Here is a 10,774-nt window from a genome sequence, read left to right as displayed (position 1 = left end):
ATGAGATTTATAAAGATGTCTCATGCAACTGTGGGAATGGAAGAGTTCAAAATCTTAGGGCAGGCTGTAAAGCTGGCAGCTTCGATGAAGGGTCTTGACGAACTCCACAGGAGAGGCTCTCTGGATGAAGAAGCAGTGAAAATTCTCTCTTCTCCCTTAAAAGTCCCTAGCTGATTGGATTGTCTTGTTTGTACGAGACAAGACTTTCATTTTATCAACTAGCCACAAAATATCCTTGCAGCAATGGTCAGGCTAGTGTTTGCCTGACCAGACAACTGGACATCAACACTTGGCCAAGTTGACACCAGAACCTAAATGTCACACGAGGACTGGGTTCACTGAAATGGAAAGGACCCTGGGAAATCTCTGGTGTCCCCTCACTCTTGGGTGGACCTTCAGTTATGGATCTGAGACTTGTGATTACTAATCTAATTTTAGAAGTGTCCCCAGCCACTGCCCTGCTGCTGCTTGCCTTCTGCCTCGAGTTGTAGAGAGCCTGCTGCTCCCTGGTCTCCATCCCTCGGCTCTGGGATTCCCGTTCCTGTGTCTCCCACCATCTGTGTCTCACCCCCTGCCAGAGGACAGAGACTCCTAACTCACTAGGTAACAGCCCTTGTTTAAGCTCCCACGCTGCCCTTAGCAGGCGGCAGTTAGGGATGAGGGTTGGGAGTTCTGCTCAGCAGAAGATTATAGCTGACCCTGCTGCTTCTTGGCAGCAACCATGCCGGTTTGAGCACTACCAGTTGCTACACCTGCAGGCTGAATGAAAGTCAGAAAAAGTTGTTTTGGGGACTGATTAGATTTTTGTTAGAAAATGAATGAAGCCTGCTTCCTCCATAGGAGTGAGAGTGGCCATTCACACTCCTGTGGAACAACTTGGCTTTACTTAAGGCAACCACTCAACTGGAAACTTGTTGGCATCTATTTCCTTTCTCATCTTTAAAAAGTCTGCCCTTGGAGATAGACCAAGTAATTGCCATGAAGTGGATTTGGGAAGCCACATTTAGAGATAAAGGGTCAAAGTTTAATGGCAAGCATTCACATTATCTTGCTACCCTCGGGGTTTAATGGTCCTGTTTTGGCTGGCTAGAAAGACAACTGATTTTAGAAGCTTGTGGGGTAGGGGAAAGAAGTGTGGGAGGGAATCAGAGTAATTGGACTCTGCATTTAACCAGATGGGAAACCTTAGACAAGTCACTTTGCCTCTCTGGCTTCAATTTCCCAATTTGTAACATGAGGATGATGAGCTAGATGACATCCTTAGAGCTTCCCAGCTCAAAAATGAGATTTTACACAGTATTTCTAGATGCAGTCATTGATAACAATACTTTATAATCTGTTCTTTTTGTTTTTAAAAAAAGAAGAGGGAGAGCTAGGTCAAGAAAGGGAAATCAAGAGGCTAGTTCTTTGTTGGGGAAATGACAAGCATGTGATACTGTAGTTCATATAGACTGGTAAATCAGACTCTTTGTTGGTCACTGATGTGTAGTTTCTGTTGACCTGGAAGGCCACCAGTGAGACCAACTTCTGGCCTCTTCCTCACAGCGGGTCCAAGCAAATGATTCAATTGTTCCTCTAATTACCAGCAAACAGGGAGGAGGTGGGGAAATCTGCTTTGGCCTGGCAGGTGGCAGGGAACATCTGCAATTGTTAGGGACCATCTCAATGCACTGGGCACCGAGACTGGCTGTTCTTTGTCCACCCTGCAGTGCTCCCTCTTGTCCGCTCTCTGCCATTGTTGCCCTGCTCTGTGTCCAGACCTGGAAAGCTGACTCCTAGAGGGTGCATCGCCGAGGCAGAAGAAGAGAGAGACCAGGGTATTTTTCTCTGCCCCCTTCCTGCTTTGGCATCTTATCTCCACTGTGACTGTATACCTCTGTGACTGTGACTCTTTGACAACTCCTGCCCTCACTGGGCTCCGATAACACTATTTCTATTGCTTATCTCTTCATCTCTAGGGTTATTAAAGCCCCCTTACTGGAGCCTTGTTTACCTTCTTAATTCTGCTCCCATTTCTACAAATTGTGGGGAGAATTTGTTTCTCCTTAGGTCTCAACTGATACAGCATTCAGAAAGGGCATGAAAAGCCACAAGGAGTTAAGTTTATATTTATCTGTGATTTTCAACTGTGGTTGAAAATTAGTATACCCCAAGGAGCTTTAAAAATATTGATGTTTGGACCCAATCTCCAGAGATTCAGAGTTAATCAGACTAGAGCACAGCCGGAGCTTGATATATTTTTTTATGTTTCCAATGTGCAGCTTTAGTTTTAAGCAACCAGTCTCACTGATTAATACTCATTATTGGGACTGGAGAAAATATATTAGGAAAAACTGAGAATCAGGTTCATTTGTCATTATAGAGGCCTAGGTTTTTGTTCATTTAAGCTTTTTATTAGAGAAAATTTCATATATACACAAAGGTAGGGAGAGTAATGAATTTGCATGTACCCATGACTCAGATTCATCAGTTGTCAACCTGTAGCCCATCCTTTTCATCTATAGCTGTTAATCCCTAGATGTATCATATGTAGCCCCACTCCCATCTGGAATTATTTTGAAGCAAATCCCAGACATCATATCATTTCATTAATAAATATTTTAGTATATAGCTCTAAAAGATTAGGGTGCACTGGTGGTTCAGTGATATAGAATGCTCATCTTCCATGCAGGAGACCCGAGTTTGATTCCTGGACCATGCACCTAAAAAAATAGATGAGGGTTCATTTTATAAAACATAACTATGAAACCATTATCATATCTACAAAAAATTACCAGTAATTCCTTTATATTATCAAATGTTAGTCACTTTCTCCTTTCCCTAATTGTCTATAAACTTTCCAGTACTTTGTTTGAATAAGGATTCAAATAAGGTCTATAAATGACAATTGGTTGATATGTCTTACATTTCTTTCAACCTATAAATCCTTTCTCTCTCTTTTTCCTCAACTTAGTTTTGAAGAAACTGGGTCTTTTGACCTATAGAATTTCTCACTGTCTGGATTTTGTTCATTGCATCCTTGTGAGGGTCTATTAATGTGCTCCCCTGTCCCCTGTATTTCCTGTAAGTTGGTAGTTAGATCAAATGAAAGGCTTGATCAGATTTGGACTTTATTTGTTTGGCAAGATTACTTCATAGGTAGTGTGGTGCACTTCCATTGAGAGGCATGTAATATCAAGTTCTCTCTCTTTTTTTGATGTTAGCAGCCACTGTTGATTATTTCTCAGGTCCATTAAATCATTAGGGGTTGCAAATTCTAATTCTATCATCTTTTCTTCATTGTATATTGGAGAAGAGATATGCTCTATAAGGAGAACTTCCTTTCATCAACTATGTTGTTGAAGTTCACTCAGGAAATATAGGAAAAATGCTTGATTTTCCCATTTTCAAAATAATAGGTCATTTCTGAGCATGCTCAGAATCATACATTTTCTGATGAGTTTTCAGAAAATGTAATTTTAAATGCCTGAATTAAGTTGAGGCTCCCCTGGATTGCAACTACTATTCTTATTGATAATCATATTGCCCCATCTTTATGGCCAATGGTTGTCTCACTGAAGTTGACTTCTGAGTCCTTTTTACGTGACCATAGTAGTTTAATTTAAGGGCTATTTTTATTGACATATAATGAACATACAATAAAGTGCACAGATATTAACTGTTCCATTAAATGAGTTCTGAAAGCACAATGTAACCACTACCCAAAATAAAATATAGTATATATCCATTACCAGAAAGTTCTCGCCTTCCCCTTTCTGGTTAATTCTCCACACACACCCTCCTCAACCACTGTCTGATTTCTCTCTAGGTTGTTGTTACCTGTATTTATATTTCATATAAATGGAATCATACAATAAATATATTTTTTTGTGTCTATTTTCTTTCACTGAACAGAATGTTTTTGAGATTTATTCTTATTGTTGTGTGTGCAATAGTTCTTTTTTATTGCCAAATGGTCTTCTGTTATATGGCTTTATCCCAAGTTGTTTGCTCATTCACCTATTGGTGGACATTTGTTTTTGTTTATTTGTCTTATATATATACTACAAATATTTTTTCCCAATCAATGGGTTGTCCTCTTTTTCTTAGTGCATCTGTTTTTTTTCTTTTTGGAGGTATGATTTTTGTGTACTGTCCAAGAAAATATTGCCAACCCTGAAATCATTCAAATATCTTTGTATGTTTCTTTCTAGAAGCATTATGGTTCTTTATTTTACTTTTAGATCTATGAGCCATCTTGAGTTAATTTTTGTGTGTGGAGTGAGATAAGATGTGTTTTTTTTGGGGTATTTATTATTATTATTTAAAACATTAACATATATAGTCAGTAATTCACAATATAATCACTTAGTTGCATATTCATCATTTCTTAGAACATTTGCATCAATTCAGAAAAAGAAATAAAAAAACAACAGAAAAAGAAATAAAACGAAAACAGAAAAAAAGATTATACATACCATACCTCTTACCCCTTGCTTTCATTGATCACTAGCATTTCAAACTAAACTTATTTTAACATTTGTTCCCCCTATTATTTATTTTTATTCCGTATGTTCTACTCGTCTGTTGACAAGGTAGATAAAAGGAGCATCAGACACAAGGTTTTCACAGTCACACAGTCACGCTGTGAAAACTATATCATTATTCAATCATCCTCAAGAAACATGGCTACTGGAACACAGCTCTACATTTTCAGGCAGTTCCCTCCAGCCTCTCCATTACATCTTGAATAACAAGGTGATATCTACTTAATGCATAAGAATTTTTTTTTAACCATCTTCGTATCTATTTGTTCCAGCAACATTAAAAAAAAAAGTCTTCCCCTATTACTTTGAGTTGGTACTTTTGATGAAAATCAATTGACTGCTTATGTGTGAGTCTATTTCTGGACTCCCTATTCCGTTCTATTGACCTTTTGAATATCCTTATCTAATACCATACCGCACTGGTTACTACCTTTCTAGTAAGTCTTGTAAACCGGTAGTATAAGGCCTCTATTTTTATTCTTTTTTCCCTAAGATTATTTTGGATGTTCTAGATCTTTTGGGCATCCTTGTAATTTTAGAATCATCTTGTCTCTTTGTTCAAAATGACTTGCTGACATTTTGAAAGTATATTTAATTTCTTTTTTTTGTCGTTTAATTTTTTATTTTTATTTTTTTATTAATTAATGGAAAAAAGAAAAAAAGAAATTAACCCAACATTTAGAAATCATACCATTCTACATATGCAATCAGTAATTCTTAACATCATCACATAGATGCATGATCATCGTTTCTTAGTACATTTGCATCGGTTTAGAAGAACTAGCAACACAACAGAAAAAGATATAGAATGTTAATATAGAGAAAAAAATAAAAGTAATAATAATAGTAAAAACAAACAAACAAACAAAAAAACAACCAGACAGACAAAAACAAGCAAAAAACAAAACAAAACAACAACAAAAAAAACCTATAGCTCAGATGCAGCTTCATTCAGTGTTTTAACATGATTACTTTACAATTAGGTATTATTATGCTGTCCATTTTTGAGTTTTGTATCTAGTCCTGTTGCACAGTCTGTATCCCTTCAGCTCCAATTACCCATTATCTTACCCTGTTTCTAACTCCTGCTGGACTCTGTTACCAATGACATATTCCAAGTTTATTCTCGAATGTCGGTTCACATCAGTGGGACCATACAGTATATTTAATTTCTATATCAATTTAAGAGGTTATAAATATTAATAATACTGAGTACTTAAATTCATGAATGTGGCATATATTTCTATATATGTAGATCTTAAATTTTTTTCAGAAATGTTTTGTAGTTTTCACTTGTGCTGGTTTGAAAGGATGTATGTCCCCTAGAAAAGCCATGTTTTAATCTAAATCCCATCCCTATTCAATACTGTATGTTTGAAATTGTAATCAGATCATCTCCCTGGATGATGTGATTTAGTCAAGAGTGGTTGTTAAGCTGGATTAGGTGATGACATGGCCCCACCCATTTGGGTGGGTCTTGATTAGTTTCTGAAGTCTTATAAAAGAGGAAACGTTTTGGAGAATGGGAGATTCAGAGAGAGCAGAGAATGCTGCAGCACCATGAAGCACAGAGTCCATCAGCCAGTGCTTTGGAGATGAAGAAGGAAAATGCCTCCCGGGGAGCTTCATGAAACAGGAAGCCAGGAGAGAAAGCTAGCAGACGATGCTGTGTTTGCCATGTGTCCTTCGAGTGGAGAAAGAAACCGTGATTGTGTTTGCCATGTGCCTTCTCACTTGAGAGAGAAACCCTGAACTTCATTGGCCTTCTTGAACCAAGGTATCTTTCCCTGGATGCCTTTGATTGAACATATCTATACACTTGTTTTAATTGGGACATTTTCTCGATCTTAGAACTGTACATTAGAAACTTATTAAATTCCCCTTTTTAAGAGTCACTCTGTTTCTGGCATATTGCATTCTGGCAGCTCGCAAACTAGAACATCACTGTAGGGGGTCTTGCAAATATTTTACTAGATTTATGCCAAGTGTTTGGGTTTTCTAGAGCTGCGGAATGCAATATAACAGAAATAGTTTGACTTTTACAATGAGGATTTCTTAGTTTACAAATATGTGATTCTTAAAACCATGAAAATGTCCAACTTAAGGCATCAAGAAAAAGATAGCCTCTCTGAAGAAAGGCAGCTGGCATCTTAGGCTCCTCTATCACTTGGGAAGGTACATGGCCAGTCTCTGCTGTCCTTTGCTCTCAGGATTCATTGCTTTCAGCTCCTGGTTTCAGTGGCTTTCTCTCTGTATCCTCCCTTCGCATCTCTCTCCCTCTCTCTTTCACTCTTTCTCTCTCTCTCTCTCTCAACCTAACGAAAAGTTTTCACCCAGCTCTTTCAGTAAGCAGCTGGAGGTAATCTCTGAAAATGGTTCGCTATTCACTTGACCCAGAAACCCCCACAAAATTATGCAAATCAAAAGGTTCAGATCTTTGTGTTCACTTTAAGAATGCCCAAAAAACTGCTCAGGCCATCAGAGATATGCATATTCGAAAAGCCACCAAGTATCTGAAAGATGTCACTCTACAGAAGCAATGTGTGCCATTCCATTGTCACAGTGCTGGTGTTGGCAGGTGTGTCCATGCCAAATGGTGGGACTGGATGCAGGATTAGTGGCCCAAAAAAAGTACTGAATTTTTATTGCACATGCTTTAAAATGTAAAGGGTAATGCTGTATGTAAGGGTTTAGATGTAGGGTCCCTGGTCATTGAGCATACTGAGGTGAACAAAGCCCCCTAAAATGTGCTGCAGGACTTATAGAGCTCATGGTCAGATTTACCCATACATTAGCTTTGATTGCCATATTGAGATGATCTTTATTGAAAAAGAATAAATTGTGCCTAAACCAGAAGAAGAGATTGTATAGAAGAAACTGAAAAAACAAGAATTTATGGTTCGGGAGTAACTTCATCATAAAATAAATGCAAATTAAAGTTCCAAAAAAGTCCCATGCACAATAGGTCTGCACCCACAAGAATGGAGTAAAAGGACATGGCCTGTTCTGGGGTACATAACAGCTCCAAACTATTGCACCAAGGTATATTGCTACTTTGTAAATTTCTCAAAAATTTTCTTTTCTAATTCTTTGCTGCTATTATATAGAAAATCCTCGTTCCTAATGATACCAACATATCATTACTCATTTGTATTATCTCAAACTCGCATAAGTATCAATAATATAACCAATGATATAATAATTAAAACCAATTGAAGTGCTCTTGCAGTTCTTTTCATCCTAATGCAGGGGTTGGCAAGGTATGGTTCATAAGGTGTCTACCTGTTTTTTAAATGAAGTTTTTTTGGAGCACAGCCACACCTGTTCCTTTCCATATTGTCTATAAATGCTCTAGCACTACAGCAGAAGAGTTGAGTAGTTGCCACAGAGACTGTATTAACCAGCAAGCCTAAAATATTTGCTCTCTGGCCAGTTAAGAAAAAAATTTCTGATTCCAGCCCAAGCAGGGTCTCTTAGTCTTGGCGCTAATGACATTTTGGGCCAGATAATTCTTTGTTGTGGGGAAGGTGGGTGTTGAGTGCACTGTAGATGTTTAGCAGCATCTCTGGCCTCTTCCTAGTAGATGCCAGTAGCATTACCCTGCCCTGCTTGTGATAATCAAACATTTTTATACATTGCCAAAAATCCCTTGGAGTCATAATCACCCCAACTGAGAACCATTGCCCTAAGGCATATCCCACTAGGGAGAAACTTTCAAATAACTGTATTTCTTTATTTCTTTATTTTTCATGGGCAGGCACCGGGAATTGAACCCAGGTTTCCAGGATGGCAGGCGAGAGACCTCTGCCACGGTACCAACATCGCCTGCCCCAAATAACAGAAATAGTTCCTTTCTGTGTGGTTATGTAGCCAACTCAATACATATTTAAATCCATTTGTTTAATTTTGCTTTTGAGTTTCAAAACTTTAAACTTTAAAATTTAATTTGATTTATAATTTTGTGATATTTACATGGTTACAAAATCAAAGCTGTAAAACAAGATATAGTCAAAGAAATCTAGCTTCTATCTCTGTGGCTTCCACCTTGGTCTTTCCCTTCTGCTATAAATAATCATTAAGAAAAAATTTGCTTTATCCCTCTCTACCAGTTTGAATCTGTTGTGTGCCCCAGAAAAGTCAAGTTCTTTAATCCTCATTCGGTATTGCTGGGTAAGATCTTTTTTATTGTTTCCATGGAGATATGCCCCACCCAATTATGGGTGGTAACTTTTGATTATATGGTTTCCATGGAGATGTGTCTCCACCCATTCAAGGTGGGGTTTGCTTACTGGAGTCCTTTAAGGGGGAACCATTTTGGAAAGAGCCACCAAAGCCAAGAGAGCCACCAGAACCAACAGAGCCCACCAGCCAGAAACCCTCTGGGGAGCTTCATGACAAGAAGCTGGGAGACAAAGCTAGCAGACATCACCATGTGCCTTCTCAGCTGAGAGAGAAACCCTGAACTACATTGGCCTTTCTTGAGTGAAGGTAACCTCTTGCTGGTACCTCAATTTGGACATTTCCACAGCCTTAGAACTGTAAATTTGCAACTTAATAAATTCCCCCATTTAAAAGCCATTTCATTCCTGGTATATCACATTCCAGCAGCTTGCAAACTAGAACATCCTCCATGTGCATCTATCCATCTATTTCTTCTTCACTCCTCTTTCCTCCACTGCTTTCTTGTTCTTCTCTCCTTCTACTTCTTAATATAAAATAGGCCCATTTTTACCAGGGCAAAGAAATGGATGGATGTGTCATTCTCGACACATTCAATAGGAAAAATATCAAGCTTGTTTGAGTATGTGTGTTCATTTGGCCTGCTCTAGGTGCCTTCCTCATTTAGTTGACTGTTGTTTAAGTCAGTCAAGGTTCCAGTAGGAAACAGATGACACACCCATGGGATAATTGAGGAGATTTGAGTTAAAAGACCAATTTAGGTAAGTGTGGGCAGGGTAAAGATAAATCCATAAGGAGTGGCACAGTACTCCAGGGCTAGTAACAGTGGGAGTCATTGCTTTTCCTAGGCATGAGGAGCAAGGAGAGGGATAGGTTATAAGAACCACAGGGAATGGCTATATATGGAGAGGGCTGTCTGATAAAGCTGTGGATTCACCTAGCCAAGTGAGATTTGGCAGTGAGGCAGCAAGGTGAAACCAAATCCTGATTTCATTTTCCTCCTTCCTTCCAGTAGTCCATTGGTGCTTCATGATGTCTGGATTTAACTGAAGCCAGATGGCAAAGGAGTGTACTTAGGTATTCCACACTGGGCAACCTTCTGGAGCAAAAAGCAGGGTGAAGATGGTGGAGAATGGATTTGAAAGAGCAAATTGGAAAATAACCAGCACATTGCTTCTTTCTGCTCCTTGTATGGAGAAAGAGAACCAGCATCTATTCCAAGCTCTGTGTTGAATACTTTACTCATACCATTCCTGCAACACAAGGTTCTTTATTCCTTTGCCATGAAAGAAGAAACACTCAATGACTTACCTACCTGAGGCTAGAAGTGGGATTAGAATCTGTTCTAGCTCATTCAAAGCTATTGCTCCATGATGACCTTAGTAATGCGTGTTCTATGTGGTCCCCAAGTAGGCTCCTGGGTAAGGAGACAAAAACAAAAGTAGAACTTCTGTGCTGACTTAGAAGAACAATTATTTCCTGCAATACAGAATTAAAAATCAGGAAAGAGGTGGCTAACTCAAGAAAGTTGTCTTGACCAAAAGAAGTGATGGAGCTGATCATGACCTGCTTGTAAAAATGGGAGCTGAGGACCTAGGGAAACTCAGTGGTTCAGCACTTGAATCCCAATCTTTGTCTTTGGTAAGTGCATCCTTTGCTGGTTCCCTTCCTATAGATTTTAACTGGGGCCAAGGACTCGTTGAAGGTCTGTGGATGGAACTGTATTTCAATATAATCGGTTTTCTGTGTAACGAGGGGTATTTATTTATGCATCTATAGGCTTCACCACACCAACACAGGCATTACTGTACAAAAGGTTAAAAATTCTTGAGTGACAAAGAATTAAATATGGATCAGTCATAGAGGACTTAGTTTTAATGAGAATATTATTAGAAATCGCACAGCAATTGTATCTGGCAGAAGAGGCACTAAATGTACTGCTCAGCCTCCCTGTAATAAATGGGGAAGGAAAAGGCAAGGCTTTTCATAAACAGGGAACAGAGAAAGCAAGAATGCCAACAAACATTTCTTCACACACATATTTCTTTGAAGAAATATGTCATGGTTAG

General features: G+C 38.7%; 1 long non-coding RNA gene across 1 annotated transcript; it reads left to right on the top strand.

Annotated features, from left to right (window-relative positions):
* Positions 1-278: 278 nt before the first annotated feature.
* LOC143661494 (uncharacterized) lies at positions 279-10,340 on the top strand. Its single transcript, XR_013164636.1, has 3 exons — positions 279-603; positions 1,710-1,817; positions 9,718-10,340. It is a non-coding gene; the product is annotated as an uncharacterized LOC143661494 (long non-coding RNA).
* The last annotated feature ends 434 nt before the right edge of the window (positions 10,341-10,774 follow it).

This window comes from Tamandua tetradactyla, chromosome 17 (assembly GCF_023851605.1).
Source record: "Tamandua tetradactyla isolate mTamTet1 chromosome 17, mTamTet1.pri, whole genome shotgun sequence".
Taxonomy (NCBI): Eukaryota; Metazoa; Chordata; class Mammalia; order Pilosa; family Myrmecophagidae; genus Tamandua; species Tamandua tetradactyla.
This window is presented reverse-complemented; position numbering and strand designations above follow the sequence as displayed.